This window comes from Cherax quadricarinatus, chromosome 22 (genome assembly GCF_038502225.1).
Source record: "Cherax quadricarinatus isolate ZL_2023a chromosome 22, ASM3850222v1, whole genome shotgun sequence".
Lineage (NCBI taxonomy): Eukaryota > Metazoa > Arthropoda > Malacostraca > Decapoda > Parastacidae > Cherax > Cherax quadricarinatus.
Genome location: NC_091313.1, coordinates 37,472,766 through 37,498,535, shown reverse-complemented (window position 1 = coordinate 37,498,535; position 25,770 = coordinate 37,472,766). Strand labels below are relative to the sequence as shown.

General features: G+C 40.3%; 1 long non-coding RNA gene across 2 annotated transcripts in view; it reads right to left on the bottom strand.

Annotated features, from left to right (window-relative positions):
• LOC138853080 (uncharacterized) overlaps positions 1–24,929 on the bottom strand; it is a 32,679-nt gene extending 7,750 nt beyond the window's left edge. Inside the window, exons 1-2 of one of the 2 annotated variants that reach the window (XR_011392329.1) lie at positions 24,839–24,929; positions 17,327–17,509 (exon numbers count right to left, since the gene is read on the bottom strand). This is a non-coding gene — a long non-coding RNA (uncharacterized lncRNA). Of the gene's footprint in view, positions 1–17,326; positions 17,510–24,812 lie in introns of both variants that reach the window. The other variant, XR_011392330.1, reaches the window with a different exon arrangement.
• Between the last annotated feature and the right edge of the window lie 841 nt (positions 24,930–25,770).

Below are 25,770 nucleotides of genomic sequence, written 5' to 3'. Positions count from 1 at the left end.
TGGCACTAAAATAACATTTCCTCTGTTCATTAGTCACGTCCCCTTACAGTATTTTATACTGTAAGGTTTAGGATAAACACTGTGTACAACACAAATAGTTGTTAATTTCCCAGAAATTTGGCATAAAAAACACGATCGTAAGCCGAGTGGTCGTAAGTCGAGCAGGTCGTAAGTCGGATGGTAGGTGTATTTCTCATTGTTTTCTGTATGAAAAACTAGTTATTCTCTATAAAATTTATTTTTGTTAATATTTTTGGATGTCTGGAACAGATTAATTGGATTTACATTATTTCTTATAGGAAATATTACTTCAGTTTTCGTACAAATCGGTTTTCGGCTGACCTACTTGAACGGATCAAAGATGAAAACCAAGGTTCCACTGTACCATGTTCAATTTCAGGCCAATATCAGTACCACCAAAACTGACTAATACACCGTTTCCTCACTTAGCGCCATACTCATTTATTGACGACTTGGAATAGACACAGGCTATCTGACCAGTATGCATACCTAAATAATGTATATTAGAGCTGATTTCCTCTATTCTGTTTATTACAATATACAGTAGACTACTGTATAAACATTTAAAAATATACCAGAAATATTATACATGGTGCAAAGGTGACATCAGAACAATAACAAAGATGGCTGACACAAACCCATTACCATTAAAGTATGCTCCTCACTTTGTGACGAATTCATTTACTAACATGGTCTTAGGAACGGAACTCCTTTGTTAAGTGAGAAGAGGTTATAATCAGTTTAGGCCAAAACCGATACTACCATAAAAAGTATCTGATACTCACCAATGCCACTACTCAGCTCAATTAACCCCTTGACTGTTGCAACCCCAAATCCTGAGGTGTCTCCTGGTGTCGCAAAATTTCCCCCCCCCCAAAAAAAATATTTTTTCTTATGAAATGACAGAGAATCTTTTCCAGATTGTAATGACACCAAAAGAATGAAATTTGATGGAAAACTGACAGAATTATGCTCTCGCGAAGTTTGCGACCTCGGCAATATTTACGAATTGCCGATTTTGCCCACTTTGAGCCCTATTTTCGGCTAATTCCATTGTTCCAGTCGACCAAATTCATAGCTATTTCTTTAGAACTCCATTTTTTCTATCGATTGAGTACAGGAAACTGCCCATTTACAGATTTCAACTACCCAATAATGTGGTCAGAAATTTGCAATTTGGCCAATTTCACGAAAATTAAAAAATATGACAATTTCAAAATAGGGTCCAGAATGAACAATGTAGACACTCCTGGCTCTAAAATAACATTTTCTTTGTTTATCAGTCACGTCTCCAGGCCCCTCTGATATTACTCTTGCTTTCTATTTTGAATTTTTATTCAAACAAAAAATTAGAAGATTTACTGTTATGCAGACTACTGCAATATTGTAATAATTGTATAAATAATGTCAACCCATTCATAACTGCATATTAGAATGGCTACTTGGACATTTACTGGAAAATGACATCATCTGTTTACTTTTGAACATCGGCAAAAATCAAACATTTCCCCTACTTTGAGCTCCATTTCAAGGTTCTTTTCATAGTAAAACCAATCAAAATCACCTCAATTTCTATATGTTTTCCATTCTATCAAATGAGACCAAGAAAACAAAAATACAATCATAAATACTATACGAAAATAGGCCACAAAGTCGGCATTTTAATTAAAAAAAACGGTCGGAGCTTTTTTTCTTATTATGCACTGCATGCTGCAGGATTTTTTTATATATGGTGCACACTGACCACACAGACCCATTCTCTCACATGTGAGCCTACCAGCTTTCTCCTGCTTGATTTGAAGCCGCTAGAATTTATGAGTACAGTGGACCCCCGGTTCGCGATATTAATCCGTTCCCGAGAGCTCATCGTAAACCAAAATTATCGGAAAGCGAATCAATTTTCCCCATAAGAAATAATGGAAATCAAATTAATCCGTGCAAGACACCCAAAAGAATGAAAAAGAAAATTTTTACCACATGAAATATTAAGTTTAATGCAATAGAATAACTACAATAACAACAATAACAATAGAATAATAACAATAGAATACAGTGGACCCCCGCATAGCGACCTTAATCCGTGCAAGAGGGCTGGCTGTTATGCGAAATGTTCGGTATGCGAATGAATTTTCCCCATAAGAAATAATAGAAATCAAATTAATCCGTGCAAGACACCCAAAAGTATGAAAAAAAAAATTTTTACCACATGAAATGTTAATTTTAATACACACAAACTGAAAAAGGCATGCACAATTACATGACACTTACTTTTATTGAAGATCTGGTGATGATTGATGGGATGGGAGGAGGGAAGAGAGTGTTAGTGTTTAGAAGGGGAATCCCCTTCCATTAAGACTTGAGGTGTCGAGTCCTTTTCTGGGGTTACTTCCCTTCTTCTTTTAATGCCACTAGGACCAGCTTCAGAGTCACTGGACTTCTTTCGCACAACATATCTGTCCATAGTGGCCTGTACCTCTCGTTCCTTTATGACTTCCCTAAAGTGTTTCACAACATTGTCAGTGTAATAGTCACCAGCACGGCTTGCAATAGCTGTGTGAGGGTGATTTTCATCCATAAAGGTTTGCACTTTCAGCCACATTGCACAGATTTCCTTAATCTTTGTAGTAGGCAATTTCTTCAATTTCTCTCTCCCCTCCTTTGAACCAGTTTCCTCAGGTCTGGCCTCTTGCTCTTGAAGTTGATCTATCAGCTCATCAGTGGTTAGTTCTTTATTGTCCTCCTCCACCAACTCTTCCACATCATCCCCACTAACCTCCAACCCCAAGGACTTCCCCAATGCCACAATTGATTCCTCAACTGGCATACTCCTCTCAGGGTTAGCCTCAAACCCTTCAAAATCCCTTTTGTCTACACATTCTGGCCACAGTTTCTTCCAAGCAGAGTTCAAGGTCTTCTTAGTCACTCCCTCCCAAGCCTTACCTATAAGGTTTATACAATTGAGGATATTAAAGTGATCTCTCCAAAAGTCTCTTAGAGTCAGTTGAGTTTCTGAGGTCACTACAAAGCACCTTTCAAACAGAGCTTTTGTGTACAGTTTTTTGAAGTTTGCAATAACCTGCTGGTCCATGGGCTGCAGGAGAGGAGTGGTATTAGGAGGCAAAAACTTCACCTTAATGAATTTCATGTCCCCATAAAGTCGCTCTGCCACGTCTGTAGGATGACCAGGGGCATTGTCTAACACCAGGAGGCACTTAAGTTCTAATTTCTTTTCAGTTAGGTAATCTTTCACATTGGGGGCAAATGCATGGTGTAACCAGTCATAGAAAAAGTCCCTAGTGACCCATGCCTTACTGTTTGCCCTCCACAGCACACACAAATTTTCCTTGAGGACATTCTTTTGCCTGAACGGTCTGGGAGTTTCAGAGTGATACACTAATAAAGGCTTCACTTTGCAATCACCAGTAGCATTGGCACACATCAACAAAGTAAGCCTGTCTTTCATAGGCTTATGTCCTGGGAGTGCCTTTTCCTCCTGAGTAATGTAGGTCCTGCTTGGCATTTTCTTCCAAAACAGGCCTGTTTCATCACAATTAAACACTTGTTCAGGTTTCAGTCCATCACTGTCTATGCACTCCTTGAATTCCTGCACATATTTTTCAGCCGCTTTGTGGTCCGAACTGGCAGCCTCACCATGCCTTATCACACTATGTATGCCACTACGCTTCTTAAATCTCTCAAACCAACCTTTGCTGGCCTTAAATTCACTCACATCATCACTAGTTGCAGGCATTTTTTTAATTAAATCCTCATGCAACTTCCTAGCCTTTTCGCTTATGATCGCTTGAGAAACGCTATCTCCTGCTAGTTGTTTTTCATTTATCCACACCAATAAGAGTCTCTCAACATCTTCCATCACTTGCGATCTCTGTTTCGAAAACACAGTTAAACCTTTGGCAAGAACAGCTTCCTTGATTGCCTTTCTGTTGCCCACAATAGTAGAGATGGTTGATTTGGGTTTCTTGTACAACCTGACCAGGTCGGCGATACGCACTCCACTTTCATACTTATCAATGATCTCTTTCTTCATCTCTATTGGAATTCTAACCCTTATTGCTGTAGGGTTGGAACTAGAAGCTTTCTTGGGGCCCATGGTCACTTATTTTCCAGATAAAGCACCGAAAACACTGTAATAATACGAAATATTCCTATTGTATGCTTGGATGTTACCGCGGAGGCTGGCTGGTAAACAATGCCACCGGCGGAACATATGAGGCTGGCTCAGGCTGCACACTGGACGCGTCTCGGACGAAGGGCGGTGAGCGGGTTTTTGGGCGGTATGCGAGGCAAAATTTTAGCGATCAAAGCGTCCGGTATGCGGATTGTACGTTATGCAATGCATCCGGTATGCGGGGGTCCACTGTAATTGACACTTACCTTTAATGAAGATCTGGTGATGATTGATGGGATGGGAGGAGGGGAGAGTGTTGAACCTATTGTTTAGAAGGGGAATCCCCCTCCATTAGGACTTGAGGTAGCTTTTCCTCCTGAGTATTGTAGGTCCTGCTTGGCAATTTCTTCCAAAACAGGCCTGTTTTGTCACAATTAAACACTTGTTCAGGTTTCAATCCTTCAGCCTCTATGTACTCCTTGAATTCATGCACATATTTTTCAGCCGCTTTGTGGTCTGAACTGGCAGCCTCACCATGCCTAATCACACTAGGTATGCCACTACGATTCTTAAATCTTTCAAACCAACCTTTGCTGGCCTTAAATTCACTCACATCTAAAGGTAGTTGTTAGAAACAATTAAACTCAGTGAACATGGTATGTCGATGTAATAATATGGCTGTGTAGTGTAATAATGTGGCTGTGTAGTGTAATAATATGGCTGTGTAGTGTAATAATGTGGCTGTGTGGTGTAATAATATGGCTGTGTAGTGTAGCCCAGGATGGGGGGGCTACATACATGTACCTACATCAACAGGCTACCTACACTGAATGCCTACAAATAAATATTACTCACCTCTCGCTCTACATTAAGACTGCAAATATTTTAAGGTAAGTAATGTACTGCAGCAGTAAAAGACAAAGAAGGGAAATAACACTCTTCCTGCTTTGATACCTGCAGTCCTTATGGAGGGGTATTCCAACTCCCTGGAATGGATTAATTGTATTCACATTAATTCTCGTGGGAAATACTGCTTCGACTTTAGGACGTTTCGACTTTAGTCCTAGCTCCTGGAATGGATTAAGGACGAAACTCGGGGTTCCACTAATGTAGTATATTAGAGCTGATTTCCTCTATTCGTTTATTACAGTATACAGTACACAATAAACATTCAAAAATATACCAGAAATGTTATAAATGGTGCAAAGGTGACATTAAAACAATAACAAAGATGGATGGTTGACATAAACCCAGTACCATTATAGTATGCTCCTCACTTAGTGATGAATTCGTTTACTGATGTCGTTAAGTGAGGAAAGGCTGTATATATATATATCACTTCTTGTATGCAATAAAATAACCACACTAATATTGTCATCATTATATTATTTACAAAACTTGTTTACACAAACAGGCAAAAATGTTCCTTATTACTAATGTTCTATCATACATATACAGCAGACCATCATTTAGCAAGGCAGTTACGTTCCTGAAAATGCCATGTTAGGTAAAAACTTGTGTTAGATGAACTGAAGAACTTATGGGAAAAATAGGGTTACGTTCCTGGAAACCCCCAAAAAGCCAAACAAATGTTTTTTAGGCCTCCACATCTTACAAAACTAAAAGTGAATATGTAGTTTTAATTCATTATTGTGATGTATTGTCATTTTTTACTGCTTAAGACTACAAATATAACAAAAATAATAGTATTTCTTACCTTAAATTGTGGGTGCTGGTGTTTGTGGATGATTGTAAAGAGAGTGGAGAGTTATGCTGTGGCCCTACTGGGCTGAGGATGGTAGAGGCTCTGGTACTGAAGTCAATGGTTGTACTGGAGTGTCTAACTTTAAGTCATTCAGTCAGTCACATCACTCAGTCAGTCAAGTAATTCAGTCAGTCAAGTCAGTCAAGTCACTCAGTAAGTCAGTCAAGGCCTTCATTCAGTCAGTCAAGTCACTCAATAAGTTAGTCAAGTCCTTCATTCAGTCAGTCAAGTCACTCAGTAAGTCATTCAGTCAGTCAAGTTACTCAGTAAGTCAGTCAAGCCCTTCATTAAGCCAGTCAAGTCACTCAGTAAGTCAGTCAAGTCATTCAGCCAGTCAAGTAACTCAGTAAGTCAGTCAAACCAGTCAAGTTATTCAGTAAGTCACTCAGTAAGTCAGTCAAGTCACTCAGTAAGTCAGCCAAGTCACTCAGTAAGTCAATCAGTCAAGTCACTCAGTAAGTCATTCAGTCAGTCAAGTTACTCAGTAAGTCAGTCAAGCCCTTCATTAAGCCAGTCAAGTCACTCAGTAAGTCAGTCAAGTCATTCAGTCAGTCAAGTAACTCAGTAAGTCAGTCAAACCAGTCAAGTTATTCAGTAAGTCACTCAGTAAGTCAGTCAAGTCACTCAGTAAGTCAGCCAAGTCAGTCACATCACTCAGTAAGTCAGTTCAGTCAGTCAGTCATTCAGCCAGTCAGTCATTCAGCCAGTCAGTCATTCAGTAAGTCAGTCATTTAGTAAGTCAGTCAGTCATTCAGTCAGTCAGCCATTCAGTCAGTCAGTCATTCAGTCAGTCACAAACTTATGTTTACCTCTTTTCTGTGTACAAAGTAACACTTCATTATGGCTACAGGTTATCTCTTGTCTAATATCTTTGTTTCTTAGTTAATTCAAAGACTGAAGTGCTTATACCTCTTCGTGCCACTTTCAGCAACACTGGTATGACTACTGGGTGTCATGATTGCTTGGCAGATACAAGATCTTTTTTTCTTTCAACACACCGGCTGTATCCCACTGAGGCGGGGTGGCCCAAAAGGAAAAACGAAAGTTTCTCCTTTTTCATTTAGTAATATTTACAGGAGAAGGGGTTACTAGCCCCTTGCTCCTGGCATTTTAGTCGCCTCTTACAACACACATGGCTTACGGAGGAAGAATTTTGTTCCACTTCCCCATGGAGGTAAGAGGAAATGAACAAGAACAAGAACTAGTAAGAAAATAGAAGAAAACCCAGAGGGGTGTGTATATATACGCTTGTACATGTATGTGTAGTGTGACCTAAGTGTAAGTAGAAGTAGCAAGACGTACCTGAAAACTTACATGTTTATGAGACAGAAAAACGGACACCAGCAATACTACCATCATGTAAAACAATTACAGACTTTCGTTTTACACTCACTTGGCAGGACGGTAGTACCTCCCTGGGCGGTTGCTGTCTACCAACCTACTACCTACTAGATACAAGATATAGTAATTAAAATATCATAATTCACAAACACAGCTGCCTTGTAGCAGAGGAAGACTGGACTGGACATGTGTGAATTACGAACGCTGGAATGGTGGGGTAGTGCCGAGGAGTGGCAGGGGATGGCGGGAGGGCTCCCAGGCTGCTCCACAACAAGGCAGAAGCTTGAACAAAAGAGAAATTTTTTTTTCCTTCCCACAAACTGAACCATGTTAAATTAATTATACAACGTGTTACATAAAATTGTGCTGCAATTCTTCAATCATGCAATACCCAAATTGTGCCAAATAAACTCGTGCTAAATGACGGTCTGCTATACTACACATATTCAATCACTGAACATGTTCCTGGAACTGCTGCAGTCTGTGGAATTCTTTCAAACATGGTGTCATGCACAGTGGTGTTTTACACTTTCGCACATGAACCGAGTGTCTCTACATTTTTGTGGGCATTTTGTTGTATATGCACAGACAAAACATTTCTTCTGAGCCCATTTCCTTTTAGGAGGAAGTGTTACTAAATAGTGATCACCATGCCTCAAACAAGAGTGTATTTGGTGATCAGTTCTTAGGCAGTTTTGTATTGCAGGTGTTGTTACCTGGTACTTGAATATTATTCATCCGATGACAAACAAAATTTTCCATATGGTGATCTATTTCCGGTCCTCATCTCATACATTAGCAATAAGCATGGAAATGTCCACAAGATGGAAAAAGAGAGTCATGTACCACTTTTAACTCTTGTGAACACAATCAGCAAACCCAATTTGCATTTCACATTTGTCCACTAAATGCATATTGAGGGTGTAGTCCATCACAGCCACAGGTTTTACGATGGGTTCGTTGGTCTCTATTCTGCCTGCCACTGCCATTTCATTTTGGTGAACTGATGTTAACAATATGACATTTCATTTGTCATGCCACTGTAATGCCATGATGTCACTAGCAGTAAACACCTGCACCTCACCACTACAAGTGCCAACACTGAACCTGGGCATATGTTTACAATTGACATGAACTGTACCCCACACTCGCAAGAAATCATTGAGTAAGGGGCTTGTGCACCTTACCAAGATATGGTTCCATCATTGTTCTAACCACATCACCCGAGATACCCAATAAACTCCTGGTATCTTTCATTGTATCACTTCGAGTGTACACACTTATGTCTAATACCAGACTGTTATGCAGAGTTCTGCATGACATCGTAATGTGAGAAGTGTGCCATAATAGTATGAATATTATAGTTGTAAAGAGTAATTTTATAATTGATAATGTGCATTTGGGAGTACTGTAAAGTACTCTATCTGTAATTATAAAGAAATTCTGTTAATGATTTATTTTCCAAGGATGTTTGGGTACGTGGAGTAAGCGTGGTTTGGGGGGGTCACGTGACGTTAGCATGGTGTGTAGAGGCTGGCGTCGGAGATGCTGTGTATTTAAGATAAGTTTGTAGTTGTGCACTCATTTTGTTTATCCAACTCAAGCCATAGGCTCTCATATGGCTTACCTGTATGTTCACCCAGGCTCTGACATGGTCAGGGTGCTGTGGGAGGAGTGAGGAAATAAGAAATGAGGTTGGGAGTGGAGTAAAGTGGGCCTGGTGCTGACGAGGCATAGGTGTTATGGTGGCTGGACACCAAGCCAGCTGCTGCTTGTGTACCCTCATTTGGGCATTTAGGATTAAGGTGTTTCTGTTATGTTATGTTATGGTGACTAAATAGATATATTTTCCTAATTGGGATTTTTTTGCCTAACCCTCTGTTACCCAACCCCTTTAAGTACACATACTAGTTTAGCGCTTTCTGTTTTGATTGGGATAGCCCTGGGTGGCCGGTTTGGGCTTGAGATGTGAGTAACTTTTACCTTTGCCCTTAGACCAGGCTCAAGCCCCCAGCTATCCCACATTTTTGCATAACACAGACCACTTTCACAATCATCACTATCACAAAGCACAAACAGCTTGATACCAAAGCATTTCCTCTTGCTTGGTATATATTGCTTGAACAACAATCTAACTTGGAAGGGGATCAAACTCATCAATAACAAGCTTCCTGAAGGGATAAAAATACAGGCTGAACTTTTGTTTCGGATACATAAACACATTCCTAATCTTGTATAACCTGTCATTTCTGTCAGGCTTTGTTTTGTCTGAGAAGTGTAGCATATGTAATAGTAACAGAAATTGGTTCACTGACATATTATCAATGAAGGCTGGGATTGCAATTAGGTGGTCTGTTGACCAATACGATTTGATATTGTCCTTATGCATATGTTGCATAAGCATTATTGTGCCAAGGAACAGACACATCTCAGCCACAGATGCCTCCTACCACTAGTGTAATTATGATATTGGTGAAACAAGTGTGTTTACCATGGTAAAATTGAAGTATCTATTACTTTCCCCTGACAATAATTTCCATCGGGGGTTGATCAAAAATAAGTTAAATTCATTCCAGTTCACAAGCATTGTTCCCAAGAGTACAAGATGGCTGGATTCCACTTTGAGTTTTGCCAAATTGATGGGGAGTGACAACAAAATGGCACTGTCATGCCAATCCCAGATGCGGTCTGCCGTTGGTTACTGAATACTGATAGGTGGTTGTGGCTGTGTATGCTGTGGTGTGTGTGTGGTTGAGGCTGACCTGGGTTGTGGACGTGTCGAGTCAGTGACATGGCTAACTTGGCCATGTCACTGAAGTGCTGCTGGTACCTCATCCCGTGTGACACCATCACCAACTGCCACATGCATAATATTATCCATCCTGATTGTAGAAATTTCCTCATCACTTTCACTGTCTATTCCTTGTGTAGGGCCATAAGATGTACTCCTTCTCCTTGGGATAGCATGTGGCACACTACCAGAATGCACGTGGCATCGTATAAATTGACGCTTCACTGGTGAATGTTCCTCTTCACTTACTGCTACTCAAATGGTCAAGAGCTAGGAAATCACAGTCAATATCACTATTAAAAGACAAAGAAGGGAGGTAACCCCAGAGAAGGCTTTGCTATGTAAAGTCTTTATGGAGGGGGATTCCTCTTCCAAACACTAACTCCTCCCTCTTTCCTCCTCCCTATCTTCCAGAAGCCAGCGATAGCCTTCAATAAAGGTATGTAATACTTACATAATTGTTAAAAAAAAAATTTTTTTTGTGAATATTTTTGTCCGGAACGAATTAATTGTATTTCCATTAATTCTTATGGAAAATATTATTTCAGTTTTCGGCCATTTTAGTCTTAGGCCGAGCTTCTGGAATGGATTGCACCCGATAACCGAGGGTCCACTGTACATATTACGAAGTGTTTCCTATGGCCTCGCAGGATAATGTTCACTCATCCATAAATAAAGCAACACTGCCTCCTCAGAATGCATGTGGGAGGTTGTGTACATGGCACACTCGGAAATGTACTGTACTACCGAGGAAAGCAACAGAAACGGAGCCAATATTTTTACCACATCACCGATGAGAATGAAGGAAAGCAACGAAAACGGAGCCAATAATTTTATGGAAAAAATTGGCGACAACAGAAATGAGCGAAAACAGAGCCCAACGGAAGGGGAGGGTCCACTGTAATAGTATCAGAAGAATAAAGTGTTGAAACAAGATACAACATGATAAAATAACAGTTGCAGAGTGAGGTTGCATAACACTGTTTGTGGAGATTACTGGTACAAACTGCATCTCAGATAGGACAGCATCTCCTAATTATTATAACCAAAAAGAAGCGCTAAACCTACTAGGGTCATACAGTGCTGCAGCATCTCCTAAGAATTTTGTTAAAAACATGTTTATTAGCAATGTATTATCTCTTGTCCATGGTTGATTTTCTTACTACAACTTTACCCTCTCTCGCACAGCACTGGTGGATTTTCTCTTAACATAGTTTCCTTAGTTTTGTCTTCCCCTTCTAAGGCACTCATTAATATAAATGTTACCTGTCATACATGACTGTAATAAGTCATTCCTTATAGAGCACGAGTGAAATTTTAACAACATGGGTTTTCCCTGATGGTTTATGTATCAAACCAACTTCTTTAATTTCACCACTATTTTTGTGTAAATGAAGCTTTTCCTTGGTCACTTAGAGAGTGGTCACAAAACACTAGTGTTGAGCTATAGTATCTGGGAGAAGTTGCTTGTTAACTACAACAGCATCTAATAGTTGTTGATCACTTTGGTCTTGATAGTGATGCAAGCCAGTGAGTAGCATGTTCACACATGACTCTTCTTCCTAAATGCTTGTATCAACCTTAGTACTAAGTAATCATTACTTGAGACTGGTGACAGCTGCCTATGTGTCTATATGGGTATCACTGGCTTGTTCCAGATTGTAAGCTAAGTTCCCAGTCAGTAATCTTGCTTAAGTGGAGGGCTTGTGTGGTCATAAGATCTGCATTGAAAGCTTGAAGCAACTGAAGGTCTTTGGTTAGCATTTTTATTCTCTCACCTTGGGCTCTGAAGATATCAGTGAGCCTTAATTATTCTGTAAGGACTGCATTAAATCCGAGGAAGGGGCAGTCATCATCACAAAGGGTAGTGTCCACGTTTGTTGCTGTTTGGGGAGAGTTGTGGGGGCAGTAAGAGTTGAGGGATGCATCTTCTTGGCTGGCCCTTTACCAGACTGCTGCTTCAGATGTTTCAGATGTATATGAGTAATAAGCTTCACTTCGCCTGGCAGAGGGGCAGAAGGTAGGGTGACAGACAGTCCTCTTAGTCGACAATAAAAAATCTGTTTGGTTGGTTTCTGCAGTTGATTAATGTCATTATGGGTCTCCACGTATGTTAGTGTTATGTGTGTCTTTGCTATGCCATCACAGGGGCACTAGGATACCTCAGTTGACTGCAAAACAGAAAAGTGAAGAACTGGTTGCCATGGTGCAGTCACATGTACCAAGATTAACACTGTTTAATCCCAAGTTTGTAAAGTCCAGGCTTTGTCCAGGCCAGTCCATTTACACTATGGTAGAAAAGACACACCTCTTGTGTCCAACTGGAAATTATAATAATACAGTGGTACCTTGACATGAGTTTAATTCATTCTGTGACCGAGCTCGTAACTCAATTTGCTAATATATCAAATCAATTTTCCTCGTTGAAATTAGCTGAAATGCCATTAATCCGTTCCAATCCCCAAAAAAACACCCAAATTTTTTTTGTTACGGGTTTTTAAATAAGAAAAATTTATTTATAAATAAGAAATATTGTATAAAAACATTATAAAAGAGAATGTAAAGAAATAAACTGGTTTTATACAGTGTATTTACCTTGGAGATCAGACGACTTGGGCTAACGGAAGATGCTGGCGGAGGTGGAGGGTGGAAAAGATAGGCAGAGGAGACTGGAGTTTGTTTCGTTTTATGCTTTTTCGGTTGCTTTCATTCATCATAAACTCTATCATTTAATCGCTTAACTTACTTGCGACACTTTCAATGCTACAGTTATTGCTACAATTTTTTTTTACTTCACTTTCACTGATTTCTGCCTTTTTTGCCATGCTTTCCTTACTTTCATCTGCAGGGCATTTCAAGAAAAACCTGTCCAAAGAGGTTTGTTTCATCCTTCCTTTCTAAATGTTTCAGAAATGAGATAGGAAAGTGTCACTAACCCTTTGACTGTCGAAAGGCCCAATCCTGAAGTGTCTCCTGGTGTTGCAAAATATTCGAAAAAAAAAAACAAAAAAAATTCTTATGAAAATGTTAAGATTATTTTTCTGACTGTTTTAGTCCAAAAAAAAAAAATTTCCCATCAGTACTTACCCAGATATAGAGGCATGAAGTTTGCAGAAAATGAGCCGCATATGGCAACAGCGGCGACTGCCGCTCACCCGGTAAACTTTGGTTTACTTGCATTTAAAGGTTTGTTGTTTTTCTCACTATTTTATTTTTTCACATAACTTATGTGGCCTGTGAGACCAAAGTAAGATGCAATGTACATATATACACTCGTTGTATACAACACAATAAACACACAAACATAATTACCAATATATTGTTTACAAAACTTGTTTACAAAACAAACAATACAAAAAATTTTTTATTACTATTGTTCTATAATATATATACAATATACAGTCACTGGACATATTCGTAGAAGTTCTGCAGCTTGTGTAACTCTTTGAAACATGGTGTCATACAAAATGGTGTTTTACACTCCTCACACATAAAACCAGTGTGTGTGCATTTTTGTGGAAGTTTTTTTTATGTGCAAAGACAAAACACCTCGTCTGAGCAGTTTTTTCAAAGTATTAGCAAGCAGTTGTGTTATGCAGTTATCCTAGGTAAATGTTCGTGTGTCATCATTCCTTCCTTCCTAATTTCCTTCATTCCTTTCCTGCATTCCTTTCCTACCTCTCTAACTACATTCCTTCACCTGTCCTTCCTTACTGTTTTCCTTCCTTTCATCTCGTCCTTCCTTCATTCCTGCCTTCCCTTCTTGCTTCTGGTTTCTATAATATATATACACATATATAGTCACTAGATACTTTCATATAACTGCTATTATCTCCATTCAGCAAGCTTGTCTTGGGTGCGAGTGTGTGGCTTATAATTGTTTTGAGTCAGGAGTCGGCAGCTGTCAAAATGACATATTGTCTCTTTACTCACTCCCCCTCCCGCCTGTCAAAATAATGGGGTCGGATGCTGCTTCCCCTCCATTCTATCTAATTATCTTTCTCCCTCATTCTATCTCTTTCAATCTATCTCTCTCTTTCTCTCTGTCTCACAGGTACACATAAATACAAGTATACATAGTGTAAATTACCTAGGATAACCCAAAAAATCCAGACAAAGTGCTATACTCTGCTTGAAGATGTGAGTAAACGTGATGATGACACAGTCTTGTGGCTCTCTCTGAGACAGAGAGCTAGACGGATAGACAGGGAGCTTGGCAGACAGACAAATAGACAGACAGAAATGCTTGTGTACCAGCAAAAACAAAGCGAGGGGGATGGTCATCTAATCTTTTCTTATCAGCCGCACCCTCCCCCACCCTCGTTTACGCTCATCAAACGTCAGCTCTTATCAGATGTTATCTCACCTTATCTTGTCACTGTCATGGTGTGAACTGTTTTTCATGCTTCAAGGCAACATATTATATTATTATTATTAGGTATTATTATTATTCTTCATCCTCTTCCTCCTCCTCTTCTTCTTCTTCTTCTTCTTCTTCTTCTTCTTCTTCCTCCCCCTCCTCCTCCTTCCTCCTCCTCCTCCTCCTTCCTCCTCCTCCTTCCTCTTCCTCCTCCTCCTCCTCCTTCCTCCTCCTCCTCCCTCCTCCTTCCTACTTCCTCCTCCTTCTTCCTTCCTCCTCCCTCCTTCCTCCTCCTCCTTCCTCCTCCTCCTTCCTTCCTCCTCCTTCCTCCTCCTCCTTCCTTCCTCCTCCTCCTCCTTCCTCCTCCTCCATCCTCCTCCTCCTTCCTCCATCCTCCTCCTTCCTCTTCCTCCTCCTCCTCCCTCCTCCTCCTTCTTCCTTCCTCCTCCCTCCTTCCTCCTCCTCCCTCCTCCTCCTTCTTCCTTCCTCCTCCCTCCTCCTCCTCCTTCCTCCTCCTCCTCCCTCCCTCCTCCTCCCTCCTTCCTCCTCCTCCCTCCCTCCTCCTCCCTCCTTCCTCCTCCTCCCTCCTTCCTCCTTTTCCCTCCTTCCTCCTCCTCCCTCCTTTTCCCTCCTTCCTCCTCCTCCCTCCTTCCTCCTCCTCCTTCCTTCCTCCACCTCCCTCCTTCCTCCTCCTCCCTCCGTCCTCCTCCTTCCTTCCTCCTCCTCCTTCCTCTTCCTCCTTCCTTCCTCCTTCCTTCCTCCTCCTCCCTCCTTCCTCCTCCTCCCTCCTTCCTCCTCCTCCTCCCTCCTCCTCCTCCATTGCTTTTGGTCTCAAACTCCTCGAAACCATGAAATTGATCTTCACTGACACTTCCATCTGTGTTAGAGCATCACTTGGGAAGAGAAGAGTCCCAGATTTGCTGGGGAGTCACATATTTCTTACCGCTGGACATGCTGAAAAAGGACGACTGAAATGGCATTCCCACAATGCACCACTGGCTCCCCGATTTTTTTTATATGGTGCACACTGACCATGGAGACCCATTCTCTCACATGTGGGCCTACCAGCTTTCTCCTGCTTGATTTGAAGCCGCTAGAATTTATGCGTATAGATACGTCAAACACGGTATCTCCTATGGCGTATATATATGACTGTGACAGTCAAGGGGTTAAATAGGGCCGACGCAATACCAGCTGCAACTTTTTCTGGGCGTTTCCTTTCAATAAACTATGAAAGTCTCTCCCAGATTCCCAACATTTCCTTTATCTCACTTGTAGAGATAACCTCCTCCACATCTGGCTCCGCCACGGTACCAATTTCCTGCAAAACCTCCGTATACTACTGAGTCTGTAGTTCCTTTAACTCCTCAGTCGTCAGTGCCTTGGAGTGCTTCTCGTTGATATATGAGCAGCGACTTGATTTTGCAGTCACCACTCGCAGTGGTGCACAGTGCAAGAGTTAACCTATCCTTCATGGGTTTGTGGCCTAGCATCATGGTTAGAAAAAAGAAATTTGGCAAAACAACTGCACAAAAAGCACAAAATGCAAGCACAACACAAGAGAGCTGCTTCCCTGGCAAGGTAACCACGTGCACTGAACGACTGAGACGCAGGATGCTGGGCAAATGTTGTAGCGTTCGCTGCGCCAACTAGTGGCAGCATATGAAGCTCGCTCATAACTCGGATTTTGGCTTGCAACTCAAAGCTAAAAATTGACTGAGCAACGGCTTGTAACTCAGAAAACTCATAAGTTGGGGCACTAGTAAGTCAAGGTACCACTGTAATAATAACAATAAAAATAATAATAATAATCTTTATTTCTACAAGTACATGTACAAGGTATACAGGCAGAGCTGACATCAATGACATACTATATAAAAAACCCATTATTATGCAGAGTATTTCAATCAAATTAGGTCAATTTTGTCCCCAAGATGCAACCTACATCAGTCGACTAACACCCAGGGTACTTATTTTACTGATAAGTGAACATGGACAACAGGTATCTCAAAGAAACATGTCCTAATGTTTCCACCCATACCAAGGATTGATTCCCCCAGACCTCAGTGTGTGAGCTGAGTGCGCTAGTGATTAAGCTATCGGACAACTAAAGGATTGCTGACTTAATATTTCCATCCTCGTTGCAGTCTCCCACCACCTAATACATATATGTACTGTCTCCCTTCTGCTTCTCCTCCCTTCCTCCTACTCCTCCCCACTGCCACCCTTTCTCCCACTCATCTCCAACACACCCTCCACCATCCCTACATTGAAGACAGGCAGGCAGGGCAGACTAAGCATTACAGAGCAAGGTAGAACAGATAGGGCAGGGCCAGGAGCTATGAATCGACCCCTGCAACCACAACTAGGTGAGTACAGGCCAGAGCAGGCAAGGCAGGGCAGGGCAGGGCAGGGCAGGGCAGGGCAGGGCAGGCTGAAGGCATGCAGGCATAAGGCAGGCTGAAGACAGGCAGGCAGGCAGAAGGCATGCAGGCAGGCAGCCAGGCAGGCAGAGACTAGTCAAGAAGTGTAGATTTAATATTTACATGTGTTGCAGTCTCCCACCACCTATGTCTGGTACACTACTGTCTTCCTCCCTCCCCTGACTGTCTTTCTCCCTCCCCTTCCTGTCTTCCTCCCTCCCCTTCCTGTCTTCCTCCCTCCCCTGACTGTCTTCCTCCTCTGCCTGTCTTCCTCAGTTCCACCCTCCCTCCTACCCATCAAACCCCTCCTCCCTCACACTCACCAACACACCCTCCACCATCACTCTAAAAGCTTCATTACCTTGTCTTGTCTCCGGGTTGAAGACCACCAACCATCATTGGGTACTATCTCAAATGTCTCATCACAACTAAAAACTGAATTCCTTTATGAGAGTAAATTATAATTCAAAATTATGATAACTCAAGAACATCGTACCTCAAGGGACCACTGTACTTGCTGAGAGGTTTCATGCAACAAGCAGCAAGTGTAAATGTATATCTTTACTGGTGATGGTGGCAGAAGCAGGTGTAAACACACCTCCTTCACTGATGATGATCATAGCCAGGCATAAGGTCACTGTCAGCCAGAAATGGTTATTAACTCTTCACTGTGGCATACCTGCAAATTAAGAATTCCTGTGTATGGCAAAATTTTGATAAAAACAATTCTTTCAATTTTGAAGAGCATGTTTTTTTCTAAGTTAAGAAAACAAAATTGAAATGAGACAAAATAAATTACTATTCTATGATGTGATTAAGCTGACAAAAATTGATCACTCATCAGCACCATTGGCAAAATAAGCACACTAGATTTAATGTTTTCATATTTGTTCATGCACACTAGTTTCCTCGTCCTTTCAGTAACCTATGTATAAGAAGGGGTTACTAGCCCCTTGTTCCCAACCTTTTAGTAGTCTTTTATGACATGTGGAGACGAAATTAAACACTATAAAAACAAGAACTATTAAGAGATTAGAAGAACACTCAAATGAATGCGAATAAACATTAACCCTGTTGGGGTCCATGCTGTAGTATCAAGGCTTTGAGTTCAGGGTCCATCACATAATACTATGTCATAAGCTCAGCTCACTCAGAGAAGCTGTGAGCGGTAAACTGTGGCCTAGATGTAAGAGAATAGGTGTGTGTGTGTGTGGTGAGTGTGCACCATTTACCCCTTTCAGGGTCTGTCCCGTAGATCTACGGCTTTACATTCAGGGTCCAAACCGTAGATCTACGCCATGAGCTCAGCTCACTCTGATAAACTGTGAGTGGTAAATTTGGGCCTAGATATGAGAGAATACATCTATGTGGTATGTGTGCACCACATAAAACAAATCCTGCAGCACACTGTGTATAATGAGAGAAAAAAAACTGAGACCATGATTTTCGATTAAAACAGCGACTTTGCAGTGTTTTTTCTTATGTTTTTTATAGTTGTATTTGCGATTTCTTGGTCTCATTTGATAGAATGGAAGATATATTACAGAAATAGAGATGATTTTGATTGGTTTTATAACTGGAAATAGCTTGAAACTGAGCTCAAAGTAGCGGAAATGTTAAATTTTTGCCGACGTTCTAGAGTAAACAAACGACCTCACACGTCTAATACACGCCAGCTGGTGGGTCTAATATGTATTCACAAATGTGGTGATGATATTTATACAATTATTACAATATTGCATAACAGTAAATCTTCTATTTTTTGTTTTGAATCAAAATTCATTATGTGAATAAAAAATCAAATGGAATTTATTTGTAAAGCCTCAAAACGTAACTAATGAACAGAGGAAATGTTAGTTTAGTGCCAGGACTGCCTACATTGTTTATTCTGAACCCTATTTTGAAATTGGAATATTTTGAACTTTGTGTTAAATTGGCCAAATTACCAATTTCCGGTCACTTTATTTTGTAGTTGAAACAATTGACTTGGCGATTTCTTGTGCTCAATCGATAGAATAGAAGTAATACTAGTGAAATAGCTAAGAATTTGGCCGACTGGAATAATGTAATTGGCCTAAAATGGGAGTCAAAGTCGGCAAAATCACAGATTCGTAAATATCACTGACACATCAAAATTCGCGAGAGCATAATTTCGTCAATTTTCCATCAAATTTCGTAATTTTTGTTTTATTACCTTAACAAAAAGATTTTCTACCATTTCATAAGAAAAAATAACAATTTTTTTTTTTTTAAATTCTTGGACACTGGGGCACCACTTCAGATTTTGGCCTTGGACCCTGAAAGGGTTAAAAAAAATCCTGCCCCATGTAGTTCATGGTGTAAAACACGTGATTGTGTATATGGTTTAAAACAACGATTTTGTGGTGTATTTTATGATGGTTTCTATGGTTTTATTCTCAGTTTTTTTGGTATCCTTTCATAGACTGGAAGGCATATTACTAATATAGAGATGATTTTGATTGGATTCAGGACTTGAAATTGAGCTCATAGCAACAGACATATAAAATTTTTTATGATATTCCAGAGAACAGATAGAGCTCTCCTACAACTTCCAGTCTGTTTTGTGAGTTTTCATTAGGATTGAGTCAATTATTGGGATGCTGTCAACTATGAACAATCTTTCCTAGTTATACATTATTATCTGAGAAATAAAGCAAATCTTTCATTTTTTTGTGTGAATAAGAATTCAAAATGGAAAGCAAGTATAATATAAGACAAGCCTGGCGACATGACTAATGAACAGAAATGATGTTTTAGTGCCAGGAATTTCTACAATATTTACAATAGATCATTTTAAGGCATTTTTTTAATTTTGTGTGAAATTGGCCAAATTACCAAATTCTAATCACTTTCAAATACGTAGTTGAATGGGCAGTTTCCTGTTCTCAATCAATGGAATGGAAGACATACTAGCAAATAGCTAAGAATGTAGCAGACTGGAACAATGGAACTGCCCTTAACTCCTTAACTGTCCAAACGTAGATCTACATTCTCTCACCCAGCGCTCCGAATATTTTGAATTTTTTTTTTTATTAAATGAAGAGGATATTTTTTTTACATAATGTAAAAAAAAAAATTTAAGAGTCAGTACTTAAGAACTTGATTGATTTATAGACTTACTTGACTTGACTGACATACTGACTTGACTGACTTATTGAATTGACTTACTGACTGACCTCCTGAATGACTTGACTGACTTACTGATATGACTGACAAACTTGACTTTCTGATTTGACTGACTTACTGACTTACCTGAGTGACTGACTTACTGAACTGAATGACTTGACTCATTTATGCACACTCCAGTACAACCATCGACTTCAGTACCAGAACCTCTACCATCAACCTTAGCCAAGTAGGGCCACAGCATAACTCTCCACTCTCTTCACAATACACAAATAACCCGCACATAAAAGAGAGTAGCTTACGACGACGTTTCGGTCCGACTTGGACCATTGACAAAGTCTCTTCACAATCATCGACAAACACCAGCCCCCACAATTTAAGGTAAGAAATATTATTATTTCTGTTGCATTTGTAGTCTTAAGCAGTAAATACAACATAATACATCACGACAATGAACTACAATTCCATATTCCTTTTATTTTTGTAAGATCTGGAGGTCTAAAAAAAAGTTTGGCTTTTTGGGAGATCCCAGGAACGCAACCCTATTTTACCCATAAGTTCTTCAGTTTGTGTAACACAGTTTTGCCTAACACAGCATTCTCAGGAATGTAACTGTGTTAAACGACTGTCTACTGTAGTTATCGTTTTTTCCATTTTTTTTTAATTTTCACAGTTTTTATGGTATGATAATAATGTTTTATAGTAGATCTTTTGATTTGATAGCCAATTATTGTTCAACACAAATATTATGTATGAAATAAATAATTAATTAACATTAGAGCACTCCAGGAAGATTTGAGTAGACTGATGCAGTGGTCGAAGAGGTGGCAGATGCAGTTTAATATAGACAAATGCAAAGTTCTAAATGTTGGACAGGACAATAACCATGCCACATATAAACTAAATAATGTAGATCTTAATATTACGGATTGCGAAAAAGATTTAGGAGTTCTGGTTAGCAGTAATCTGAAACCAAGACAACAGTGCATAAGTGTTCGCAATAAAGCTAATAGAATCCTTGGCTTTATATCAAGAAGCATAAATAATAGAAGTCCTCAGGTTGTTCTTCAACTCTATACATCCTTGGTTAGGCCTCATTTAGATTATGCTGCACAGTTTTGGTCACCGTATTACAGAATGGATATAAATGCTCTGGAAAATGTACAAAGGAGGATAACAAAGTTGATCCCATGTATCAGAAACCTTCCCTATGAGGATAGACTAAGGGCTCTGAATCTTCACTCTCTAGAAAGACGTAGAATTAGGGGGGGTATGATTGAGGTGTATAAATGGAAGACAGGAATAAATAAAGGGGATGTAAATAGTGTGCTGAAAATATCTAGCCTAGACAGGACTCGCAGCAATGGTTTTAAGTTAGAAAAATTCAGATTCAGGAAGGATATAGGAAAGTACTGGTTTGGTAACAGAGTTATGGATGAGTGGAACAAACTCCCAAGTACAGTTATAGAGGCCAGAAAGTTATGAAGCTTTAAAAATAGGTTGAATAAATACATGAGTGGGTGTGGGTGGGTGTGAGTTGGACCTGATTAGCTTGTGCTACCAGGACGGTTGCCGTGTTCCTCCCTTAAGTCAAGGTGACCTGACCTGACTAGGTTGGTTGCATTGGCTTAAGCCGGTAGGAGACTTGGACCTGCCTTGCATGGGCCAGTAGGCCTGCTGCAGTGTTCCTTCGTTATTATGTTCTTAAGTTCTTATATTGTCACAAACACACATGTACCTGACCAGCCGGGCTGTGGTTTCTATGCTAGATTGCGTGCAGCCAGCAGTAACAGCCTGGTTGATCAGACCCTGATCCACCATGAGGCTTGGTCACAGACCGGGCCGAAGGGGGCGTTGACCCCCAGAACTCTCTCCAGGTAAACTCCAGGTAAATACCATACATACCATGCTAACACCATATATACCATGCAAATACCATACATGCTATGCCACCACCATACATACCATGTAACACCATATATACCATGCTACTCCCATACATACCATGTAACACCATACATACCAAGCTACCACCATACATACCATGCTACCCCCATACATACCATGCAATCACCATATACACCATGCAAACACCATACATACCATGCCACCACCATATATACCATGCAAACGCCATACATACCATGCTACCACCATACACACCATGCTACCCCATACGTACCATGTAACACCATACATACCATGCTACCCCCATACATACCATGCTACCCCCATACATACCATGCTACCCCCATACATACCATGCTAACACCATACATACCATGCAAACACCATACATACTATGCCACCACCATACATACCATGCAAACACCATACATACCATGCTACCACCATACATACCATGCTACCCCCATACATACCATGTAACACCATACATACCATGCTACCACCATACGTACCATGCTACCACCATACACACCATGCTACCACCAAACATACCATTCTAACACCATATATACCATGCTATCCCATATGTACCATGCTACCACCATACATACCATGCTACCATCATACATACCATGCTACTCCCATACATACCATGCTACCATTATACATACCAAGGTAGCACCATGCTACTCCCATACATACCATGCTACCCCATACATACCATGCTACCACCATGGTAGCACCATGCCATATATGGTAACAACATACCTACCATGAAGATGGTAACATACCTACCATGAAGATGCTAGCACCATACCTACCATAAGATGGTAGCACCATACCTACCATAAAGATGGTAGCATCATACCTACCATGAAGATGGTAGTACCATACCTACCATGAAGATGGTAGCACCATACATACCATGAAGATGGTAGTACCATACCTACCATAAGGTGGTAGTGCCATACCTACCATAAAGATGGCAGCACCATACCTACCATAAAGATGGTAGCACCATACCTACCATGAAGATGGTAGCACCATACCAACAATGAAGATGGTAGTACCACACCTACCATAAAGAAGGTAGCACCATACCTACCATAAAGTTGGTAGCACCATACCTACCATAAGATGGTAGCACCATACCTACCATAAAGATGGTAGCACCATACCTACCATAAAGATGGTAGTACCATACCTACCATAAAGATGGCAGTACCATACCTACCATAAAGATGGTAGTACCATACCTACCACAAAGATGGTATTACCATACCTACCATAAAGATGGTAGCACCATACCTACCATGAAGATGGTAGCACCATACCTACTATAAGATGGCAGCACCATACCTACCATAAAGATGGTAGCACCATACCTACCATAAAGATGGTAGTACCATACCTACCATAAAGATGGTAGTACCATACCTACCATAAAGATGGTATCACCATACCTACCATGAAGATGGTAGCACCATACCTACCATATAGTAGCACCATACCTACCATAAAGATGGTAGTACCATACCTCCCATAAAGATGGTAGTACCATACCTACCATGAAGACGGTAGTACCATACCTACAATAAAGATGGTATCACCATACCTACCATAAAGATGGTAGCACCATACCTACCATGAAGATGGTAACACCATACCTACCATAAAGATGGTAGCACCATACCTACCATAAAGATGGTAGTACCATACCTACCATAAAGATGGCAGCACCATACCTACCATAAAGATGGTAGCACCATACCTACCATAAAGATGGTAGTACCATACCTACCATAAAGATGGTAGTACCATACCTACCATAAAGATGGTAGCACCATACCTACCATTAAGATGGTAGCACCATACCTACCATAAAGATGGCAGCACCATACCTACCATAAAGATGGTAGCACCATACCTACCATAAAGATGGTAGCACTATACCTACCATAAAGATGGTAGCACCATACCTACCATAAAGATGGCAGCACCATACCTACCATAAAGATGGCAGCACCATACCTACTATAAAGATGGTAGCACCATACCTACCATAAACATGGTAGCACCATACCTACCATAAAGATGGTAGCACCATACCTACCATAAAGATGGTAGTACCATACCTACCATAGATGGTAGCACCATACCTACCATAGATGGTAGCACCATACCTACCATAAAGATGGTAGCACCATACCTACCATAAAGATGGTAGTATCATACCTACCATAAAGATAGTAGCACCATACCTACCATAGATGGTAGCACCATACCTATCATAAAGATGGTAGCACCATACCTACCATAGATGGTAGCACCATACCTACCATAAAGATGGTAGCACCATACCTACCATAAAGATGGTAGCACCATACCTACCATAGATGGTAGCACCATACCTACCATAAAGATGGTAGCACCATACCTACCATAAAGATGGTAGCACCATACCTACCATAGATGGTAGCACCATACCTACCATAAAGATGGTAGCACCATACCTACCATAAAGATGGTAGCACCATACCTACCATAAAGATGGTAGCACCATACCTATCATAGATGGTAGCACCATACCTACCATAAAGATGGTAGCACCATACCTACCATAAAGATGGTAGCACCATACCTACCATAAAGATGGTAGTACCATACCTACCATAAAGATAGTAGCACCATACCTACCATAGATGGTAGCACCATACCTACCATAAAGATGGTAGCACCATACCTACCATAAAGATGGTAGCACCATACCTACCATAAAGATGGTAGCACCATACCTACCATAAAGATGGTAGCACCATACCTACCATAAAGATGGTAGCACCATACCTACCATAGATGGTAGCACCATACCTACCATAAAGATGGTAGCACCATACCTACCATAAAGATGGTAGCACCATACCTACCATAAAGATGGTAGCACCATACCTACCATAAAGATGGTAGCAGGTACCGTAGTGTTGACACAGGCTGCTGCTGCTGCCGCCTCTCTGAGGGATCACATATATAAATTTTCACATTAGCTGAATTTCAACCTGTTTTCATTACTTATTTTTTTAGTAATGAAAAAGTAAAATATAACTTAAATCACTTGTTTTTAAGAGCCATATAAAAACAGTAGTTGCATTCAAAATGAATACAATTTGAGTTTGATGATTATATAACTCAGATTATAATTTGACTGTACAATATATCTTTATTTACTACAAGTACATGAACAAGGTATACAGTCCTAGCTGACAACAATGACATACTACTATATAGAAAGTCCCTTCTTATACTCAGCATTTCGGGCAAATTAGGTCAGTGTCCCGGGATGCGACCCACACCAGTCGACTAACACCCAGGTACCTATTTTACTGATGGGGAACATAGACAACAGGTGTAAAGAAACACATCCAATGTTTCTACTCTGGCTGGGAATCGAACCCAGACCCTCGCCGTGTGAAGCGAGAGCGTTAACCACCAGGATTTAGATTTTTCATTTCTTTGCAAGTTTACAATGTAGTTGACATACTGTAGGAAGTATATATATATATATATATATATATATATATATATATATATATATGTCGTGCCGAATATGTAAAACTGGTCAATTAGCAAGAACTCATTCAAAATTAAGTCCTTTCTAAAATTTTCTCTTATACGTTTAAAGATATATTTTTTTCATTAATGTTGATGTAAAAATTTTTAATTTTGCACCAAAAGGAACTTAGAAAACTTACCTAACCTTATTATTACAAGCGCAATTTATTTTAGCCTAACCCAACTAAATATATTTTAGATTTGTTTACAATAATTTAATACTAAACAAACGCAGTGAAATATATTTTTCTCGTTAGGTTCAGAATGATTTTGACG